Here is a 23465-nt window from a genome sequence, read left to right as displayed (position 1 = left end):
TTGACAAAGTAACATGCTGAGAGAGCCTGCGAATCTTTCTGATGGAATAAAGTATTTTAAGAGGGGCTGAATATTCCAACTCAGCATTTCCCATCTGCGCCCTTTAAAAGTGACAGGAACTTCACCCCTGACTCAAGCGAAATCTTCACGAATTGGGATTTCTTTTACAACCGTGTGAAAATTAACACTTTCACTTGCAATTAGCAGCACCACAGCCCTGCTCACACTTTTGCTGCAGAAACAAGCTGCACATGAATATTCACAGCCAGGCAATGCCATCTCACAGAAACCAGTGCTGGGAAGGGCTTTGCGTGTCTCTCCTCCAGACAGAAGAAAGGCACAGATCAGTCTCTCCACAGGGGCTTTGCAGGTAGTTGCCACTGCTCATCTTGGAGAGCTCTGGGACAATCATGGAATGGTTAAAACCCATCCAGTTCCACCCCCTGCCATGGGCAGGGACACCTCACACTAGCCCAGGCTGCTCCAAGCCCTGTCCAAGCTGGCCTGGAGCACTCCCAGGGATGGGGCAGCCACAGCTTCTCTGGGCACCCTGTGCCAGGGCCTCACCCCCCTCAGAGGGAGAAATTTCTTCCCAATATCCCATCTAACCTTGCCCTCTGGCAGTGGGAAGCCATTCCCCCTTGTACTGTCCTACATGTCCTTGTAAAAATCACTTCTCACCTAGCCTGTGAGAATTTGCTCTGCTGAAGCAGGTCTAGGGATTATTCACGTGGAAACCCAAGTATTTTTTAATGGACACATCTTTCCTTCCCAAAAAATACCCATCATCACAGTAGCTGAACTTCTCAACCCCTCCGTGTTTGCAGGACCATCTTAACACTCCTTTTTAAAAGTCACTTCCACTTAGAACAGCAAAAACATGAGCAAAACCAACCCTGGAGATTTTCCAGCCTCAGGAGAGGTCCCAGTGAGGAGAAGACTCTGCCCAGTGTTTATCCATGACCTGCCCCTTCTCTGCTCATGGGGCCAAGTGCATTGCAGTCACAGTCCTTTCTGCGCAGCTCACACCAATAAAACCAGTTGGAAAAGAGGGAGATATGTTGATTTTAATATCAAAAGCTTGATGGAGAGGGAGTTAATCAGCTCTTTTTAATGCAGCAAAGTCTTCAATGAAAAGCTGTGACTATTTTAACTCCATCTTTCCTCACCAGTGCAATAAAGCCTGAAGGAGCACAAGAAATGCAGGAAAGAGAGGTCACTAAGGAGAAGGATGTGGGAAAAACTCCAGTACTCCCTCATGGATAGTCACATTTCAAAGCACACAAAGAAACCTGTGGCCAAGCAGTGAAAGCCAAAGTTAGGAACTTGTTACCAACCAGACCTGGAGCAGACACTCTGCCTAGAACTTTAAAAATCCAAGTTAAAATGTCATTCCTTGGTGGTGTTCCATCCTCAAGCCAGTCTGAAGTCATCCCCAGGATCGGCTGGGTGGTGTTCCATGACGTCCTGAAGAGCCAGAGGCCACCCTGCTCCACCCTTTCCAGGAAGGACGGGCCCATCCTCTCCTCCTTCTGCAGGACCTTCCCTTTCCAGGGTCTGCTCCAGCACCTTTCAGCTACACCAAGGCACAAAAGATAAAGAAAATGCCTGCTTTCCACTGTCAAAGAGAAAAAGGAGAGTCCCTGAGGCTCCTTTCCACTCTCTAAACTACCAAAAAGTTGCTCTCCACCAGAATGAAAGGCCAGAAAGAAATGTGGAACTGATCTGAAGTCCATCAGCGGACATCAGTGAAGCCCTTGCTGTCCTCAAGGAAGCCAGGAGAGCAGAAAGCAGAGAACTTTAAGCTCCTCGGAGCTTAAAATATTTACTTAAAACTGGACGCCAGGAAGGTGAACCAAAATAATGCTTGAAAAGACAAGAGTGGCTATTTAAGGGATTGAAAGACAGATTGTAATTACAGGGTCATGGGATAAATTTAACATGGCTCATCTGAAACAAATTGAGAACCGATTAGGCACCCAAAATGAAACAAACACCTCTAAGTCCTTTATTAACTCTTCCTTGGGAGTAGCAGTGGAAATGCAGTTTAAACAGCACATGCCTTCTCACTTTACAGAGAATTTTATAAGGATGAATCAGGTACCAAAGTTCTTGCCAGCAGCTGTTTTGCTTGGCTGCCTTAAAAGCAAACAAATAAACAAACCAAAAAACCCCAAACAACGCCTTGATTGAAACTTCAGGCTAGTCCTGGAAAATTCCCAGCCCACCAGTAGAGCTGGTGGGGAGTATTCCAACAGGCAGGCTTTGGGCAGAAGAAAAGTTGTCTGCTGAAAAAAAAAGTTGGGTTTCATGGAAATATTGTCATGGAAATATTTTCAGTTTTCCAGCAGGACAAAAATTGAAGGAACGACGTCTTAATTTTCAAGGTTAAGTCATCATTTGGTCTAGATCAGCTGCTGTTCCCCACCCTTTGGGGGTGAAACTTTCTGCTGGAGCTCCCTTAACATGATTCATCCAACCCTCTCCCAGGAGAGACATTGCTTCCTTGGCATCCCTCCTGTATCCTGAGAAACGCAGTCCAGCTAGAGGAGAACGGAGGCAGCTGCTCCAGGCTCTTGCACAGAAACAGGAGGACTTAATCATGTTCTTGACACGAAAAAGAAAAGGATACATTTGGTTTTGAAGCCAAGCTGCAGTGATGAGTCAAGCACAGCGCTGTAATCAGCACACGCCCACCGCTGGCTCCAGAAGCGAGGGAGGGTAATTTATGGATTATTACAGGGAACCAGGAGACAGCAGGATTGCCACCAGGCCAGCTGCCACTTCTGCCAGTCCCTCTACATCCTCTGGATCCCCCAGCAAGCTATGAATGGCCAGATGGATGAAGGAGAGGGCAAAAGGCACTTCCAGTCTCTCTGCAAGACCTTCGCCAAGCAGTTCACTGTTGAGCAAGAGGCCCACACATGATGATTGGTCTTGCAAAACAGACATTACACACACTTTCGGGGCTTTCCCAGTCCATGAAGACATTTTGGTTCATCCTTCAGGATTTGGGCATGAAGCACTGATTAACACAGACAGGTGTTTGGGTAGCAGGGATGGCCAGCCATGGTAGGGCCAACATCTGGTGCCCATGACCGGTCGCTCCAGAACAACTCCTTGTGCCTTGGACATGCTGGGAAGTCAGAGCAAACCAAGGATGGATGGAGGGCGGTTCTGGGACTCAGAATTGGTCTTCACAGTGTGTTTGCACAGAGCAAAAGGTGCTGCTCACTGCGTTTGGGCTGCAACTATCAATAACTCCTGGGACTGCCCAGGAGTTCAGGGCAGGTCAACACGCCACAAACAATTCCTGTGCTCCAGAGATCAACATTCAGCAGGGACTGGTATTTACTTTATACCCTGACTCATACGACCACCGTTAGTTCTGCATCAGCTAATTTAAGCAGACAGGGATATGCTGATGGTATCTCAACCCCTCAAGACTTGTTTTGTCAAAGGATCACTTCCCCCTGCCTTACCTTCAAGGATGCGCTGGCATTCAGCCTGGAGGAGCAGTGAGCTAGAAATCCCAACATGGAGCCAGAAATAAAGACTATTTCTCTATGTTTACTCAACGAACTGCAGTCTCTTGGCCTTCCCACTCAAGAAAAACTTATCTTCGTAAGATTTCAACCAGCGTTTACATCCCCATGACAAATCCACACAGAACTCGAATGAGCCAGATTAAATGGCTACGCGTGTTTTCGAGGTCACTGAAGTCAACAGAGCAAATTTCCTGTTGGGCTTCTCTCAAATAATGTAAAACAAAGCCATTTATTTACTCTCAAAAAATATCTGGGATGACATAAGCCTGCTCTCACCAGCAAGAGGCAAGTGAGGCTTGTAATCCCTTGCATACATTTGGTCATTGAGGTCTTCTCCGAGTTACAAGTGAAACTTCACACTTTGGGACAGCTGCTTTTGGAATCCTTTAGGACCTGATGCTACCAGCTCAACATCAACCAGCCCATCAGGTACTTCAACAGAAACAACACTACTGAGAGTCAGAGTGGGGCATCCCAGGAAGAGGATTCAAGAAGCAAAATTACCGTGTTTAAAACCTTTTCAGGAGCTTCAAACCTGCCACATAGGTTCAGGAAATTCTGAGCCTCATTCCTACCTTCCCTTTCTCCTTCCTGCAGGTGATGAGAGGATTTTCATGTGAGCCTGGTGCACGTCAATGCCATCTGTAGGGACCCTCATTCCTGGATATTCAGAAATGTTTCATTGCGCAGCTGAAAAACATGAGAAGGAGTAAATTATGAAGCATCTTGAGCAATCATGCACTCCCACGAGGCACTTCAGATACCTACAGAAACAACGTACAGTTACATTCCAAGGCCCCTTGTTCTCCAAAGTGATGCTGATGCTGCAGAAAATGATAAATCAATACTGCAGAGGGCTTTCAAAAGGACTTGTTCCTTAGGGTTTATGAGGGGGCTGTGATGTCCAAGTTAAACGCAGGGGTTGCATGCCTCCAAACCTATGTTCTTTCCTTCTGTGGGCTTTAGGCTGCCAAATCAAATGCAGAAATAGCTTCAAAAAGGGTTCAGAAGATGTAGGCGCACCCCAAGAAGCTGAGACATTGTGTCTGCTCTTACAGACACAAAAGCCATCTGAAGTACTGAGGGGCAGCAGAGCTTTGACACACGGAGAGTCACAAGCTGCTGGTGACACGGAGCTATTGGCAGCTGCCCAGCTCATTATGGCCAGCCATCCTTTGAAGGCTATCGTTCAGTGGAACAGAAATCAATACCCCACACATGCTACGAGCTGAGCCCGGGGGCTGAGACATTGTATGGCTGGGAAAGCAAGGAAGGGGAATGCTGGAAGTGGGATAACACGCAGGGAGCAAGCACAGCCTCGCCTGATCCTGCAATATAGAGTGAAAAAGGGGAGCCAGGAACACAAAACCCTCAGGCTGCTGCTGCAGGGAGCCTGGTTTGTGGTCCCTCCACACGAAGGCAGGTGCTGCTGATGGGTCCTTGCCATCGCCCTGTGTGGCCAGGCTGCTGTCACCAGCCCCGTGTCAGACTGAGGACTCTTACAAACACTGCCTCTGCTCCAAACCAACAATCGCTTCATACAAAAGCACTCCTTTATCATCACAATATTGTCCCAAGTTGCACAGGAAGCACACCTTCCAGGGAAGCATTTTAATATTGATCCCCCCCAGGGATCTGTGTTAGCAATGGATGAACAAAGGCTTTAACCACATCCGACAGGATCACTGTTGTCCAAGGCTTTGGATCTCTTTGTTGCCCTATCAAGACACTGCTCTGACCCGCTGGGCTCGTACCCCTCAATGCTAGAGGCTGGCTCCAGCTGCTTTTCATCGCTGTCTAAGAAATTATCACAGGAGACTTCATGCAATTAGGCCTCAAAAATGGGGATGTCAGTCCTCCAGGAGAACTAAGCCTGCCTCATGAAAGCCACTTCAGCCTTTGCTTTCGCTGCACAAGGTGGGTTTTTTTTACCCTGAGGATTTCTATCAAAGCAAGATACTAGTCAAGACACAGCAAGCCACTGCAGTTTTTGCCTCTTTGTAGCTTATCAAGGTGAATGTCAGTGGGGGGAAAAAAAAAATAATCTCAGAGGCGACCAGGCACAGAGATGGCCATCTAAAGTTACATACTTTGGTACAAGAAAAATAAAAAACCCACCCCTCTGTTTTTAGTAAAAGCAAACCTGCTCTGTCTCAGCGCCAGGACTCCGTTTAGAAATCGGCGACGGGAGCGTAATGAGCTGCACAAAGCCAGCCCTGTCACACCTTGCTGTTCCTCCCCACAGACTGAAACCCCTCTCAGGATCCACAGCCTGGCTGAAGGTACCTTCCAGTCGCCATTCCCAGTGTCCTGGTGGCTGGCCTGGGGAAGGGTGTGTTTCAAGGCAGTGTTTCTCAGGGTGGCTCCAGCGTCTCACAGGATTCGAGGCACGGGCTGCAAGCTGATCCTGCACACAAGGAATACCAGGGGGAGGATGGAGAGGGATTATATTTGTTCTGAATGTATGTGCTACAAGAGCGTGCTTCAAACCCAGCTGTGCAAACACAGAAAGCAAGGAGAGGTATCTCTGGTGAGGCCCAGCTCTGCATGGATGGTGGACGAGGGAAATGCAAGGCTCTGGATAGCACGCTCCTTTTTCCTCCTCCATCCATTCCTGACCCTCCCTGATCTCTGCAGCCTCTCAGCTGGAAGACAAACATGGGGCCTCTTCAAAATAAAAAGCCTGCCATGTTATGACTGCTTTAAATAATCCCTGCTGAAGCCAGGCTGCTGCCTCTGGCACGTTCAACCCACCTGGATAAGAACTCTAAATCAAGATGATGCTCCCATTCCAGCAGCCCATGTTGAAATCCCAAGGCTGACAAGATTAAGGAGAGGAGACAGGAGTTGTCACTTCACCACTCCCCTCAGCATCTTCCTCTGAAGAGCTTAAGGCTTCTTACACGGCCAAAACATCTCCTGTGTTTTCTCAGCTTATGAAAAGCAGCAACAAATTGAGACAAGGTGAAGAACGGAAGCTTTCAAAAGTTGCAGCTGACATTCTCACTGGAGAGATCCAAGCCATTCCTAAAATGAGCACCCAAAAGAGAAACAGTTTCATCTTGAGGAAAAAAAACCAAACCCTACATCTTGCATTTTGGCTGGGCTGGACTCCTACAACATTTATTTTCACAGGCAATTTATGCATTTGCAGCACCTGCTCACCCAGATCATCCACCACTCCTCCAGCTACACAGGCATCCCAGGAAATGTGGGATAAATGTGGTCCAATCCTTCCTTTTTTTCCCTCCTGGATATGACACTTATTCCAAACTGAAAACAAAGAAAAGCCGAATATCTTTCAGCGTGAATCATTGCAGGATTTCACTGCAGAGGTTTTACCCAAAATATTTCCTAAACACCTTCACTCAGCAAACAAGGACTGAGATTGTAACTTCTTACTGTGCTTTACATTTTTATTGTGTCTCTGACATGAAGATACTACAAAATAAGTTAGCCTTAATCCCTTTCTTCCTAACTCTGTGTTCAGGGGAAGCAACAGGATGAACTAAAGCACAAATTTACACATAAAATTCATATTTTGCTTTTTGGAAGGGTAAAGCTCTTCACTGCTGGACATTTTGACCCAGACATTTCCTGACTGTGGCTGATCCAATCTGCAAACCTTCCTTTCATTTTCAGTCTGGATATGAAACGTCAGTGATCCAGAGGATAGAAATATTTGTAAATTTTCCATTTTTTTCTGGCCCTCACCAACACACAGGAATGGTCAGAAAACAAGATAGAAGATGAGGAATTGATTCGTGGCTGAACTACAATTAAGTTGTAGCTTTCCCCTCACTTCCAGAGCTTTATTAGGCAGATTTTCTTTGGTGAAATCAATTATACGGCACGCTGGAGATAAGTTAGGGAATTAGCTTTGCTTATGCTAATGCCTATCACTCCGGGGTGGTTTTGCCTGGGAAGAAGGTATGGAATTGAATGTGATTTATTTAGGAACAGGCCTCATTATTCCAGGAGGGGAAGATGGCTGCAGGGAGGAAAGCTGAGGGCAGAGCTCCTCAGGACCATCACCTGCAGTGTCTCCTCGTTTCCTAACATACTTTTCCAAAGCCCACAGAAGTTTTGTGGACATTTTGAACACTGGGAATGGCAGGAAGATGTCAGTGCCTTCTGGAGCTTTTGGCTGGGGTGGTTTCATCCCTTGCTGGACTAACTCTTGGCTCTCTTATTTCCAGTTCTAGTTAATATGAGACCAGCACTAGAATACTGCAAAAGGGTGTGACAGAGCCTGCGCCAGCTTTTGCAATTGCTTTCCTCTCTTCTAAAAATGGGGCACCCACCTTAATCCAGCACCAGGTGCTAAGGGCACAGATTTTCACAGTTGCTATTATTTTCACGGTTGCTATTAACCCATCTCAGCGTGAGATCCTTGGGAATTAAACACCTCTGGAGAGGAGGGAAAGCTTTTCAGTACTCACTTGACAAAATCAAAGGCAAGTCCAAAGGCTCCACCTGATTCCAGGAGGGGACAGTTATCTGCTAGTGATGGTGCCTGCGAGGCTCATGGTCACACTGAGCTGGATACAAAGCTTAGGAAGCACAACTGGTGCTAAGTGCCACCTCTCCTTCAAACTCCATCACTCAGACCGGTAGTAAACTGGAGACACTGGTGGTAAGAGGGTCCTTCCTCAGCTGACTGCATTTGACACAGAAATCTCTCAGAACTTGCTCAAGTGTCCCCTTGCAAAGCAAGATTTTGGAGGCTCCCAGCACTGCTTGATAAAGCAACACATTTCCAGAAAAGGTAAAACCAAACGAGCAAAGTCAAACCCGAGGCTTTGTTTGCTTTAGAGCACAGGAACCAGCCCCCAGAAGTGAAACCTTATCTGGTGCCTCTAACAGGCTGGATCCCTGTCTTTGCCTCGCTCCCAGATTTTCCTCCACACAGGCTGGCCTCTGAAGAGTCCTCCTGTGGCCACATGAAAGGCTTTTTACACCCCTCCATGGCACCAGCTTTTAATGCAGCCCCAAAGTCAGACCCACTGTTAGATCCCTTCCTGCTGGATCAGAGCTCAGGCTGCTCAGCCTTGAGTCCCCGACACGGAGCCTAAATGTACCGTGAAAAAACCTGGAAATGGAGGCACTTAGGGTTTTAATAAATGGAGATGTACTTAGTTTGAAGCTCAAAATCAGATTTCTGCTGTACTTAAAGTAAATGCCATCCATTAATGAAGAAAACATGGGATTTGTTTTTCCTTTTTCATGAAAACAAACATGCAAGAAATTTAAAAGCTACAGCTTGTAGCTTTCTAAGGATTGCTTTTAATAAACTGTACATGTAGCCACTTTCAGGCATGGAAATGCATTAGAATGGGGAAAAAAATGCCTATTCCAGAGCTTTTTTCTTCAGTTTGATAGAAATGCTGCCAAGTTCAGATTGCCCAAGGTGAGGAACATCAGGCATGTTCCTACAGCTTGGCACCGTGTGGGTCCCTGCTGGGGCACGTGGAAGTGGGTGAACACCACAGACCAAGCAGAGAGTGGGGAGTGAGCCTCAGAAGGTGATGGAAATTTTTAAGAAAAAGAAAGGAAAAAAGAACAATCAAAGCTTCCTGATGGCTTTCCCAGCTGATATCAAATACCAGCACCAGCTGGTTGCTGGTGGATAAAGTCCACACAAAAGTGAGGGGTCTGGTTTCTGTCAGCCACAGCAAACAGGGAATGGGCTGAGCCCCACTAAAGGGCTGCAGCAGTTTTTGGGGAAAGCATTCCCAAGGAAAGCAGACTCTTCTTTCCACATGCCAGCAAGGGACATCTGCTTATCACCAGCATTTCTGTGCTGGCCAGGGGCTGGTGACCACAGAGAGGGAGCAGGTGCTCCTGTGTCTCCAACAGCAGAAAGCAGCACAAATCCCCACGGACTGAACCCATTTACAAGGGTTTTAACCTCATTTCCACCACTGCATTGCCCTTCCCAGGCTTCCCCACCAAGCACAGCAGCAATTCTCATGGCTCCCATCTCCGTGACCTTTCTGTTGTCCTGCTCCCCCACCTCTTACACATGAACGTCACCTGTAAAATCCAGTCCCAGTCAGCTCTCCCTGACCTATGCACCACACAAAAATTCCTCCTGCTAACATCAGACATGCTTGAATTAGCAAGGAAATGAAAACAAGCCACAGGAAAGAAGCGGGCTGGGGGAAAGGTGGGGATGGAATGCTAAGCAATCATGTCAAGTCACGGCTGGCCACATCCCGTTAGCCGTGTCTGAGGGGTCCTTGTGTCAAAACAGCCAAGGAGGAATCCTGCCCAGCCAATCCTGCAGCACTTGGACTCTTTTTCTGGGACACAGGCTCCTTCAAGGCATTAGCAGTCAGTGGCTGCACTTCCCAGAGCTCCACAGCTCCCCTGCTTTGTACCAAGAGAACCCAGAAACCACCCGAGGCTTAGCCCTACAAAATCACCACTTTCAGAGATGCTTTACAAAGTTGAGAGAAAGGAGTTTGGAGAGGAATCAATGAGTTTTGCTTGGTATTAGAAATTTGAAAAGTTCTGATAAAAGTAATGAAAATTGAGAAAAAAAGCCCTAACAACAACAAACCACCACTGTTATTTCTGAAACAAGCTTGTTTTCCCTATTGCTTGTTCGAACACAAACGTTGAGAAAAAAAGCCCTAACAACAACAAACCACCGTTATTTCCGAAACAAGCTTGTTTTCCCTATTGCTTGTTCAAACACAAACACCGGGAAAGATCCCAGCACTGGCACAAGCAACTCTCTCACCCACCTCATAAAAATGGCTGAAAGTGAGAAACTAAATTCATTTTCTTTTCATCCAATATCTCCTCAGCCTTTTCTTTGCTTCAGCATCCCAGGAAACAGAGGTGAAGACAATCCTCTCAAGGTTGAGCAGATTGAGGCATTGAACAGTTTCTGTGATTTACCCAAGCAGAACCATAATCCCAACATATTTGCATTTGAAAGTCTGTCTCCCAAATTAATCTAGCCATGACTCTGTGGGGGGTAGGGGGAGACTGTCCTTTAATAGGTGTATATTTATATTTTCTAGTTCAATGAGGTACAAAACTATTTCCAGTACTCGCTCTTTTTCATTGATGTATTTTTAGTGCTGTGATGTGTTTTTTTCATTGTTAATGCTCTTGATGCCCACCTCCGCCAAGCATCCCTTTAGAAAAACATGAGCTGCAGGAGCAAAAACCACAACTTAGAAGAGCTGGGATCCTGAACATGCAGGTTGGGCTGCAACAGCAACTCCGCAGCAGTCCAAAAAAAGAGAGAACCAGCAGTGTTTGGCTCTTGGTAGGTTGATTAACTGAGAAATAAGGAGGATTTGCTTCCCAGGACAGATTATTTGCTCCCCACCACATAAACCAGAAGGGTCTTTATAGAGGGGAACTTTTATCAGTTCTTCCTGAGCTCTCCAGATCTGATCACACTGCAATAGTCCAGTCTTCCAGATGATATGGAAAGAAATAAAGTTATACGGAAAGAAATTAAGTGACCACCTTTAAAACAGCTCCACAGGTTATAACCCTGGGAGAAGACATTCCAGAAACACTAAAGAGCAGATTTAAACCCGATGACTTTAAGGAAAATGTGTAGCTACAGATGTGACCCCCTCCTTAACACACTGGACCAAATTCAACTCTGCTCCAACGCACCCGGCCCAGCCATGGCTCCCATCTCCAGCCTTAATGAAAGCTTGTCCATGGTTTGAACCCAGCGACAATTAACCTTGACAGGGGGAGATAAGATTCAAGTTTCAAAGCACAGAGGGTTTGCTGGGGTTTTGTGCGCTTCCATGAGGCTCTGATTATTATTTTAATGCAGTTGTTTGTGGTTTAGTTTCCTTTCCTTTTTTTTTTTTTTTGAACTTTCCTTAATGGTAACATTGAAAAGATAAAAGTTTATGCACTCGTGGCAAGAGCCAAAGGATGGCCCAGGTCCAACCTACCTCCACGCCACCGCACTCCTTGGATACACTTCCAGACAAGGGGAATCAGACGAAGAGATGCTGTGGAGAGTTTAAGATTGACTGGCCTCAGACTTTTTGGAAAAGGGAGAGGAACTCATTAGGCTAAAGGAAAAGCCAAAAGTAGTTCGGAGAGTGCTTTTTTAGGGGCCTAAAATAAGAAGCCAGCAGATCTCTACACACTTCCCAGCAGGAAGCCTACAGTCATCCCTAGCACGGCTGATAGCCCCCTGTGCTTGGCAAGGTTCCACCCAACCATCTGGAGCTCATCCACTGAGGTGCAACTCTGAGGGAAGAGACAGAGGGCCTGGCAGAGGTGTTCAGAGAGGAAGAGATCGGGAGGGGGATGAAGGCTTTGACTCCTGAGCCTCAGCGTGGTTTCACTTGGCAGCAACTGAGGGTGCATTCCTTGTGCAGATGGTGCAGCTGCCACTGGCATGGGCAGTCCTAGGAGAACTTCAGGATAACCAGCAGTCAGTGATGACAGCAGCATGTGCATGGAAACCCTCCCAAGAGTCGGGCCTGCTGCACTTGCATCAGTACCATCACCACTCACACCTCGTGTCTCCAGGAACCACACAGCCACGGCAGCTCCTGCCTCGTGGAGCAATACCTGCATCCCTTCTGTTCTCCCCAGCTGATGTTTTGATCTTACTGATGCCTTCAGCAGAGCTCCATCCAACTGGGGGCCAGGAGCTGGCCCGGCACCTCCGTGCCTCCTTTGAAGGCAGCAGCAATATTCACCCTCGCCGAGGGTTGTTAATGAGAGCCTGTTCTCTACTGAGGTGGAAGTACAGCTCTGAAGCCTCCACCAGAGCTCTCCAGACAATGCAGCCACGGGAGGTCTTTCAATAAGAGGAAAGAATCAAAGCTGGGGAGTGACCTGGTCAAATCAGCTGGGGAAGGAGATGTAGGGGGGAGGTGGGAGAGAGCAGGCGCACTGCGAGCGTTGCGGTTTTCTTCCCATGGCCATTGGGCAGCAAAGAACAGTGGCAGAAGAGTTCACAGGTGCTCTCAACATGGGCAAATATCACCTGGAAGGGTTTGCCACCTGTGGGGCTAGAAAGTGCACCACCAGCATAAGAGAAAAGCAAACTAGAGTGCAATATATGGTATTTATTTATAGTCTCTCCGGACACACCTATGCACGCTCGTGTCCCCCCCCTGCTTTGCATTCACACTGCATGCACTGAAACCACTCATTAAGTTGAATACATGGACTTCCCTTCTCTCACCCTAAACCTAACCTAGAGGACACCTTGCTGGAGGTGAGGGGAAGAGGGAAAAGGAATAAAAAAGCAGAGGAAAGAGAAATGGACAGGATTTTTGCCATGGGGCCACCAGTGGATCACATAACCACCACCCACTGCAGCAAAGCCCAGGCTGAGCTTTTCCTTCCCAACACACACTTCCACGTTAAGCTGAAGCTGCCACATCCTCCCCATGGAAACCTTTAGAGATGCAACTCACTCACCTTTCTCCCAGAGCAACTCCTCAAGACTCATCCCAGTATTTCCAGATATTTTGGTTTTTGTTGGCATGCTGTAAGCACACCCATTCCTCTCCTTACAACTCCTGCAGCTCTCTGCCCTCATGCTAGAAGTGACCATTTACTATCTGATGACTGACTTCAGTCAGAAACATGGGACACTCCTTTTCCAAGGGCTGTTTGGAGTCCAGGAATGGCTTTTAAAACATATTGCTCTCACTGAGACCACCCACCAAAGTTAAGGCACAGCCTTTTTCTAAAGAGCAATCCTACAAGAATCTGCTACTATGATTTAAATCACTGGGGAGAGGAGATTGGAGGGCAGAGGGGTGAGGAGGGCAAGACTCAAGATGCTCCTGGCTGAGCTCTGCAGAAAAGATGCACCTGCAGGCAGAACTCAGGCTCCTCCCAGAGCCCAAAGCAGCACCAAACCCACAGCTGAATCGTGCCTTCTTTCAGATTTTCAGCCCCTACATCAAAGGACAAAGCCACAAGGGCACAGTCATCTGTCTGACCTGTCCCAGATTTTTTGAACTACCCTGGAAAGCTACTGCAAGGGCTTTAGGGGGGAAAAAAAAATGCTCCTGATAACACAGAAAGCCAGGTTTTAATATTGTGTGCATCATGGTGTGGCTCACAGCAGGGCACAAAACCTGGTTCAGGGGGAAAAAGTCTTTCTGGTAGCCCAGGAGCCTCTAAAAAGGGGAAAAAATGGGACATCACACCGCCAGAAAAACAAGACACACTGACAAACTGACTGCACACGGCTTCCAGGCAGTAAACGAGCCATGGGCAGCCTTAATTTTTAATAAGACATCACCAATTGTGGATTCCAGACCTAAAGAACAGCTCCTGGGGCCAAACCACCAAACCAGGACTGCTTAAATACGCCACGGCTTGTGAAACCTTGCAGAGCAGCGCTCTGAGCTGCTGCTGAGCACGGGATGATTCAGCCTTTGCCACATCCTTCCCTGCACAGCTTTCGAGTGCCAGCCGAGCACAGCGTTTTTCCTGCTGCTGGGCGATTTCAGATCCTTGACCTGCTAATGGTATCACATCTGCTAACTATTATCAGAGGGGGAGAAAGGCTCTCCCTCCTCACTTCCCTGCTCCAACCCAGCGCAGCACCGTGTTGTGTCTGTGAAAGCTGAAAGCAGCCGGGCTGCAATTCAAACAAATCAGATCTAATCGCCCTTATCAGAAGGGTGATAAAATCAGCAAAGCTGAGAGGCTGCAAAAACAGCTGAGAGGCAAAGAGGTATTTCTTGATGGGCACGGAAAGCCAACACCTCCGAAGAGCTGTTTTCCCTGCAGAGACATGGGATCACAGCGGGGCACTGCTGAAGAGAAGTGTCTGTGCGGGTTCTCTGCCATCTTTTGCAGACCTAAGGAATGTTATTTCCCGACCTCTGCTGCTGAGGAGGGCTCTGAGACACAGAGGGCGGTATTCCACAATCCCCCACAGCTCGTAAATTTGGGACAAAGCAGTCACAATCACTGCAGATGGACTGACACCATGCCAGCCAGATGCTCAAGAGGTGCAGCGATGGTCCAAACAGAACTCGGAGACAGATCCAGGTGCTGTGGAGGTGACCACAAGTGTTACTTTGTCAGCACAGCTCCCCAGCCCAGAGCTGGAATCTGGCACAGACACAGAGCTGAAGAGGAGGGTTTCCTGAGTCTCAGACCCCCTTTTAGAGAAGCACAGTGGGGCTCTAAGGGTCAATCCTCTGTCTGCACATAGCAATATCCCACAGCTGGTTCTCTCTGCCTGGTCAGCGAGCCATTGTCAGCTCCTGATCCCCAATTCACCATCTCCGTGACCCTGTACCACAACAGGAACAGTCCTTGGCAGTTTTCCTGCCTTGGGCTGCCCAGACTTTGGGAACCATGCCTGTGATGAGGCTTCAGAGGAACCACCTGGAGCCCTTGGCCAGCTCCAGGAGAACCTCTGCCTTGCTCTGACTCACCTTCCCGTGGCAGAGGAGCCTGAGAAGCATCCAGGAGAAGAGCATTTCGCAGGATGACGCGTGCATGGGCATGCAGACAGACAGGGAACTTCCTGACACACACCCCTGACCCCGCTCCAGCCAGCGTGACGCAAAACAAAGCTCCACTTACCCACTAGCAGGGAATGTCACGCAGGGATGGAAAAATGAGGGTTGGAAGAGACCTCAGGAGGTCACCTAGTCCAGCTCTGTGCCCCGTTGGAAGAGTCAGCACTGTATTATCCCCGTCAGGCACGCATCTAACCTATTCTGAAAGGCCTCTGGTAATAAAAGCAACATATTCCAGGCTTTTGCTATTTATATCCTGATTTCGAGCACTGCTTGGAGAATGGAGGGCACAGAGGGGAATTGCTGCATAATAGCTGGGAACGGCTGCATAATAGCTGAACACTGCATTACTGAAATGTTGCAGGACCCCGGGGGAAGCTGCTGAATAGGTAAGTACCTCTCAGTGCAAAATGTGAGGGCAGGGCCACCAGCAAGGTGACCAGGGCACGTTGGAGTGCCCCAATGGGCCTGGCCAGGCCACCTGGCAGGGTTGTGACATGTGGCAGAGCTGCCCAGGGTGGTGGTGGAGTTCTCTGGAGACATCCAGACACACCTGGATGCGTTCCTGTGTCACCTGCTCCAGGTGACCCAGGGGGGTTGGACTGGAGGATCTCCAGAGGTCCCTTCCAACCCCAATTATCCTCCTTCACTGTGCAAGGTGATCTCAGAGCTGCCTGGGTCCTGCAACCATTGCCTCCCACAGAAGCTGTCCTGACATCCTTCCCAGAGATTAAAAAGCCAGGCAAATAAAAAAATGAAGTCGTGTTCTCAGCTGCATGGGAGAGGAGGTCTCGGCAAGATGGGGGTCTGGGCATATTGACACAAACACGCAGACTTTTGAAAAGAACAGTGGAAATGCTTAGCACAAAATCCCATTAGCAAATAACGGGATTTCTGGGAGCACCATCTGTGCACCACATTGAACGCCCGCCCCGGAGCACGGAGACTGAGGCACGTTGCATACGGAAAGCCAGACAAAAGAATATACAATAATACACAAAGGCAGGCAGAGCACATATAGCATGGGGAAGAAGCCAGAAGAGACTTTTTCCTCCCCATCCTCACAATACCCGAAATCCCATTCCCTTCACAGCCTTCCCACCGTGGCTCCTGAGGCACCTCACGTCCCTTTGCGCCCACTGTGAGGCCCCGTGATGCTGCCACAGAAGGGGAGAAAGAGCTTTGACGTGAATGAGAATCAGCTGACAAACCAAAGCTGTTGAGTGCGAGGCGACACGGAGGTTTAGCCTTGATGATGTTTTTTTCCCCCCTCGGGTGTTTTCCAGGGAGGTCTCCTAAATTTCTAAGGCAAGAGATTACCTGGGAAAGGCTCTGTCTCATTCATGAGCTTCAGCAGCAGCAGAGAAGTCCAGAAGAAGCCACACAGGGGTAACTCTGAAACTAAGCAAGAGAGGATTTGGTGTGAGTGGGTTTTGGAGAGCAAAACAAACCCAACTTCCCAAGTTGGCAACTCGAAGGAGCCCTGTCCAATGACACTCGAGCACCCCTTCTCCTCTGCGCTTCCAAACGTCTCCGTCTTTGTCCGCTCTCCCAAGGGCTCTTCAACAGCCTCCTCCAAAACAGCTATTACAGCAATTACTGCAATTAATTGATTTGCATATCCCCAAAGCCCCATCATTAGTGCAACACAGCCAAGCGTGTTAGTGTTTAATAATATCAATCAACAATTATTCATAACATCCCGCCCCGGCAGACCTAAATATAGAGACAAGCATTCATGCGAAAACAAAAAGGAGGAAAAAAAACCCCCAGCAGCTAAACAAAAGAATTAATTTAGAGCAGAATTAGGATCATAGAAACAAGACAGACAAGAGACAAGGTCAGATGTCTCGCTCCCAGCTGATGTGAGACTCTCCCAACCTGCCTGCTCTCAGTTACTGAGCGAGCTGCAAGTAAATAAAGTGATTTTCTCCTTGTAGCAAACAGCCAGAGAGCTGCACTGAGCACAAACACAGTGGGCTAGAGGCAACAAGAGGTGACTGCCACAGTGTGCTGGCCCTGGTTCAGAACAGCACTTCAGCTAAAGCTCAAGAGGGTCCCCGTTCAGGACAACACTTAAGCATATGCTGAAATTTAAGTACACGCTTACATCCTGCTCGTCCCCGGGCCAGGCACGAGTAAAAAGGAAAGGCTGCTATCCAGTTTTCCAGGCTTTTTCAGCAATGCCAGCTGCATCTCCTAGAGACTGCATGCTCTTTGCCAACCTCTGGATTTGGAGCTGCACGGGGATGTGAGGCCAATGTGACACCAAAACCACCAGGATATCAGAGAGCTGACACATCTTCACCATCCAGGGTGTTTTCCAGGGCTTGGATGTGCCCAGATCCCCCAGCCACCCTCTGATCCCACATGTGCTGCTTCGTCGCTCACTTCAGGGAGGGTTTCCACCACCTTCAGCGGCAGGAGGAGGTTTTTACAAGAGCCTGGGCTCAGATTACCTTAATGTAATTAACAGGTATGTTGATCAAGCAAGGAGAACAGATATTGCTCTGAAACAGCGCCAAGAAAATTCAGGCATTCAGCTCCTCCAGTGGTGTAAATTGATGGAGTACAGCAGGCACCAAAAGCAATGGTTTTTACACTGCTGGAGGAACTGGCAAGACCGTGGTGGTACAAAGCCACAGCCTGGCTGCAAGTCCCAGCTTTTCACCAAGCTGGTGGAGTCCTGCTCTGACAACATCCTATTTACTGAAAGAATTAGGCCAGGAGGGGCTCAGGAGGTGCTTCCCACTCTCATGGAGGCAGCCAGACCTGGGCAGGAATGTCCTTAACCTTCATCGCTCACGGCATCCCGACCATCCAGCAGCATCAAAGCCATCTTAATCTTCCTTCATCCTCACCCAGTGCATCCCAAGGTCCCTCAGACAGCTCTGCCAGCACAATTCTGGGGTGGCAAACAGTCCAGATATTGCAGACGGCAGCAGGAAAGATGGACCTGGTGCAGGGAAGGAGCAACTCTACCCTTGCTTCCCACCCTTTGGCACTGAGACAAGCTCTCCAGCACACTTCTCCCTCTGCTTTGGCTCTGTCAATCCCATAGTCAGATCCCAACACTGTAAATCACATCAGCCTGAGCAGAGGACACCCAACTTCCCAGCTCTGGGCCTGGGGCTCCTGTTAAAACTACTGACTGCAGACTAAACAAAGCTTTTTTTACCCTGCCCACAGTCTGGACTCCTAACTGGAGACTCATCCAGCATGAAATCTATTCCCATTCCATCCCTACCCCTCCCCGCCTCCATCGGTGCCGATGCTGGGGGAGATATTGTGCCTCCATGGTAGGAAGGAATAAAACGCAACGTCTCGTTGGCAGCACTCTCAAAAGAAAAAGAAATAAGATTTTAGAGCCCCCTTGCCTTTTGTTGGCCTTCCAACTTCCCCCCAGCGCCTGTAGCCACACACAACGAGCCGGGAGGTGTGCCCAAAGCGGGAGCAGGAAGCAAAGCAAACTACAATTGCAGTAAACCACTTCAAAAAGGCTTCGGTTTCGCTCAGAGTTGCTTGAAAGGAAACTCGACGCCTCATCCTTCATCTTTCACGCGTTTTAAAAGAAACATTAGTCTGATTGTCTGGGTTTTTCTTGGGAAAAGAAGGGTTTCTGGAAGTCGGAGTTTAAAAGCACACCATAAATAGGAAATTGAAATGCTTCCTTACACCCATATTCGGGTTGTTTGTGAAAATCCCCAGCAGCTTTCACTGCCTCCCAACAGCGACTGAGAAATTGTAGGGGAAAAGTAAGACATTAGAGGCCACGCTGCTATTTTCCAGAAGAACGTGGAAGGGGAAATCCAAAACAACTAAGAGCACAACGCTGAGGACCTTAGAGACAAGTTTGCCTGGGGCAAACATCTCCTAACTGCTGTAATTACCGTGAAAGGTCATCAAGGACACCTCCCCGTGCACGCTAGAAAAATTCATGTGAGCATTTCGTGTGTTTAGCACAGCTTTTCTAGCAGAGTTCTGACATTGAGCCACACGAGATGACATCAGCAAGCAGGCATTCCCCTCGCAAAGAGCATGGCTGAGGACGTGAAGCACCTTCCAACTCCTTGCTCTCCTGCTTTTAAACATGGCCATTAACAAGTCCAAAGCGACCAAAAAAACGGGGGTAAAAAGCAAAGGCTGCACCCGCATTGACAGCAGGGAGGACAAAAGAGCTCAGTCTGCAAATATAATTGGATTTAAGAGCCAAATTTCTCCCGGGCGCTGGCTGCTGGGAGGCTCTCCTGTGTCTCATGATCCAGCAGGAGCTGGCTCGTGCCCACAGTGCCTATGGGGTGGCAGCCAGATCCCGGCACACGGCAGCTCCGCAGCCCCGGGATGCGCTCCGCTCGCACGCCGACATCCACGCGCTGCTCTGCAGCTTTGGGGGGGCCTTAATGAAAGGCAGATGCAGAGGGAGGTTTGTAGGAATGTTTATCCTTAGGTGCTTCCCTCCACAGGTCCCCACCAAGGAGGGAGAGCCAGAGAATGGGCTGCTGAGGGGTCTCTCCACGGCTTCATCCCTCTCCTGGGACACCCCAGGGACACTCCGAGCAAGGAATCCTTCAAACCCTGCCCTCCTCTCTGCACAGCATCTGGGGCTGGCCACATCTGGCCACAGCACACGCAGGCCTGGCCACCTGGTTTCACCTGTCTCAGGCAGAAGGATTATTTTGGGGCTGGACTGCTTCCTTCAGAGTCCCACATCTCATTTTCAGAGGTGGGAGGGGGAGAAAGCCTTTGACCCGTCGCGGGCCTTTGGGAGGACTCACTGTTGGCATCTGCCTCTCTTGGCAGGATGAGTGTACAGTCATTTAGGCTGGAAGGGATCCTCACAGGCCCATCTGCTCCAAATCCCTGCTCCAAGCAGCAGGAAACAAACCCAGCACGTCCCCTCTGCTTGTGCAGCCAAAGGCACAGGTGCGGGACACCTGTGGGGAGGATGTGGGAAGGATGCAAGAGACCTCAACACAAGAAAAATCCTGCTCTGAGCACTGCGCAGAACAAATCTCCTGGGTGAGAAGAGGCTGCTAAAACACAAATAGTCCTGCCCAAACACCTCCACTCTAACCTCCCTCTCCAGGCACAAAGAGCCCTCCCCAAAAAGCAGGTTTTAGCCCTCAAGTCCCATCCAAAGAAACACTCAGGCAAAGATCTGTGCTTTATCTGCAAAACCAAGTGTCCTCAGTGCTTTTTCTTCTCTAAACTTTACCCCCTTCCTCCTCCCAGACCTGGTGGCATTGTTGAGCACCTCACGAAGCAGGCCTATCCCAGCAAGGGCCCACCTGCTTCACTTACCCCACGTAGCCAACCTGGGGAGAGCTGGAACTGCTGCCTCAAAGGTGTCCCACCACCACCCACTGGTGTCAAATAAAGAAAACGCTGCAAAGCCACTGTTTAACTGAGGCAAATTCACCTGTTTCATACTTTGCGATGCAGGAAGCAGAAAATAGCCCTTCTCCAACTCAGACCAAACCTTTCGCTGTGCTCATTCCCAGTGACAACCCCGCAGCAGTTATGAGCTGTTCCTTCTCTGGCCTTTTTATTTCATTCCATCACACCAAAAGCAGAGCCAGGCCTGGAAATTAAATTGCACCCACCAGTTCCATTCATAAATTTGGCTGCACGACCACAAAGTGAGCTATTGTTGTTATTTCTCACAGTTTACCACCTCCAAGCCAAGGAGTATTGTTTTTATTGCTATTGTGAGAACAAGAGCAAGGGAAAAAAATAATCTTAAGCTTCCCTTCCCCTCCCAATCAAATATAATAGAGGAAAAAAAAAAAAACCTCAACAGGGCGGATGTTGGATCCTCAAGGATTTTTTTTTTTTTTGGGAGCTATCTACAGGAGCTCAGCCTGGTGCTGCAGGTTTCTGAATCTGAATTTTTATCAATGGGCTGCGCTAGGTCCATTTGAAAAGCTGGCAGGTGTTCGAACAATGAAGCAGGGCTGCCTCTACATCTGGGCCACAAAAGTCATCGCTGTGTTTACAAGAAACAGGATAAGCAGGAAAACATCCTGCCACAGGCACCTAAAAAGCTGCAGCCCCTTGTCATTCTTTTTTTTTTTTTTCTCACACTGGGCTGTTTATTTATAGCACGAGAAGTTGAACCGGGAGGAGGAAAAAAGAAGTGAGAGGTTTCTCACTCATTTCCACGCAGGAGTGACGCACGTGCAACGTGGCAGGCGCTGTGCTCGTATTGTCCCTTCAGCTCTGGGTGGGATCTCATTAACCCCTCGGCTCTGCCTGCAGTTAATTAATGATCAGGGCACTGCCTGCTGGGTTTGCTTCATCGATGCCACCGTGTCAGTTAAACCTGACTCATTCTGGGACACCCCAGAGGGAAACTGAGTCACCACATGCTGGAAATAATGTTCCCAGAACCTAAACTCACAGAGATTATGGGGGGGGGGGGGATCAGGGAAATTCCTCATCCTCAGCACTTTAGGTTGATCCTGAGAGCCAGCAGAGCAAGAGGCTCTTCTAGAACTTGGAGAAGACATAGAGGAGCCCCTCTGAAGGAGCTTCTTCCTTTGCACAGTGCCCCAAACACATCTGCAGAAACCAAAGGTTGCCACCAAATTTCAGCTGCTGATGGCTTGTGGCCCCCTACAGAATTTTGGGGTTTCTTTCTCATGACATTTTGCTCTGCTTGCTTTCCACTTTTAAGTTTTAAACAAAGCAGGACACATCCCATTTAGTAACAAGATTTTTTTTTTTTTTTTAAATCAAATTCATTCAAATTCATTGAAGATGCACCACAATGAAACCTCCAAAATGTTTCTCACCATCCTTAAGAGCAACTCGGGAAGCTCCAAGGTATCTCTGCCTTCCAGATGAACATTTTGTGACTCAAGTCATCTTTATGTCCAGGAAAATTAAGTATTCCCTCACCTCATGTCCTCTCTTCCCTGCTTTAATAGTTTCACTTCTGGAAGCCTTCAGAACACCCCAGTTAGAGCCCCCCTCTCAGAAAGCTGGGGAAATGAGAGCTGAGTGAGCTGCCCAGCCTCTCATGGAGTTTGACTTCCTTGCTTTTGAGCTGAGTCAAAGAGGATTAACTCAACAGGTGTTTTACTGGAGAGTGGGAGGGAAAACAGAACAAAACACAATGAAACAACTGCCTACGTGCACGAATGGCAGATGAATTCCTCCTCCTTTTCTGAGGAATGAACTGCTAAAGCAGATGGCAAACATCCCCTTCTCCTCCAGCCCTGAGTCACTCTCAGTTCTGGCTTTAAACACTTCAAGTCCCAGAGCTCAAATGCTTCCCTTCGGTCAGGTCTAGAAGGGGATCTTCCTGATGCAGACTTGAACTTCTGAAGGGTTGAGCTGCTTCCACTGCCCCTGACTCGTGGTCTTCTGCACCCTGGTCATGCTCAGAGACACCAGTTGGAGTGCAAAGGACTTTCCAGCAGCCTCCGTGCCTTGTGCATTGAGTAGGATGGCTGAAGCCCGGACTGCTGCCCTGTAAATTCATGGTAACACCTTACAGCTCTTTTTTCATCAGCAGAAAGACCATCAGACAGCACAGGAATAAACAGAGACCGGCATCTTCCTCCCCTTTGGGCCATGGAAGGCAAGTTATGAGTCGCTGGTCTGATTTCTCATCAACCCGGGGCTCTCCAGCTGGTCCCACCAAAGCTCCTATTGGCCACAGCATGAGACAAGGGGACTTGGGTCAGCTAAAATCCCACTGCAGCTGGAGGGAGCAGACAGCAGCTGAGGCTGTGTAGTGTTTGCATGAGAATTTCTTGAAGCTTTCAGTGATTCATGTGCACACAGAACCGGTATTAACAGCCAAACTTTGTCATTTTGCCATCAAAATCATGAGAAAAGCACATAAAACACTTCAGATTGCTGATGGTGAGCCTGTAAAGTGAGGAAGTGGTCAGAGGATCTGTGTATCTTAGCAGAACTGAAAAGAGTCTGTCTAGAAGTGCCATTCCACAGGCCATACTGAATATATCTTCACAAGAAATGCTACTTATTTCCAATATTTGGGTTGCAGGATGATATAGAAGCGAACTTTGCCCCTCTAAGTGACTAAAGCTTGACAGAGGGTTTGTGTGAATTTATTAAAAACTCCTGAGCTGAAGCCAAACATTCAAGCCAACCAAAGTCTGCTTACAAATTACTTGGATAATTGCCAGAATCCCGAGTCTGATGCCTTTTTCTGTTTCTTTCTCACCCAAAAAACATCTGGCGAGTGTTGCCAGTCTGTATTGACTGCTCCCTTGGTGCTGTAGGCATCTCTAGGAACAGCATCCTCTAGAATTAAATAGCTGAGCACTGACGAACTGTTGTCAATGCAGAATAAAATCAATATGCTCCCTGTTGTGCCATAATGATACAGAGCTGGCACTATTTGAACCAGCTTCTTTGGAAAGCTTTAATTTTATCAAAC

At 48.4% G+C, this 23465-nt stretch overlaps 1 long non-coding RNA gene across 6 annotated transcripts in view; it reads right to left on the bottom strand.

Annotated features, from left to right (window-relative positions):
* Positions 1-1169: 1169 nt before the first annotated feature.
* The window catches only part of LOC108448935, a 57822-nt gene continuing 35526 nt past the window's right edge, over positions 1170-23465 (bottom strand). For 5 of the 6 annotated variants that reach the window (XR_001865019.1, XR_001865022.1, XR_001865023.1 and 2 more), the window contains 4 exons: positions 16373-16453; positions 6303-6575; positions 5692-5955; positions 1170-4238 (listed from right to left, as the gene is read on the bottom strand). This is a non-coding gene — a long non-coding RNA (uncharacterized LOC108448935). The remainder of the gene's footprint in view (positions 4239-5691; positions 5956-6302; positions 6576-16372; positions 16454-23465) is intronic. The other variant, XR_001865021.1, reaches the window with a different exon arrangement.

The sequence above is a fragment of the Corvus brachyrhynchos genome, unplaced genomic scaffold (genome assembly GCF_000691975.1).
Source record: "Corvus brachyrhynchos isolate BGI_N302 unplaced genomic scaffold, ASM69197v1 scaffold79, whole genome shotgun sequence".
NCBI classification, from domain to species: Eukaryota; Metazoa; Chordata; class Aves; order Passeriformes; family Corvidae; genus Corvus; species Corvus brachyrhynchos.
The sequence above is the reverse complement of the archived record's forward strand: the minus strand, read 5'-3'. Positions and strand labels throughout refer to the sequence as shown.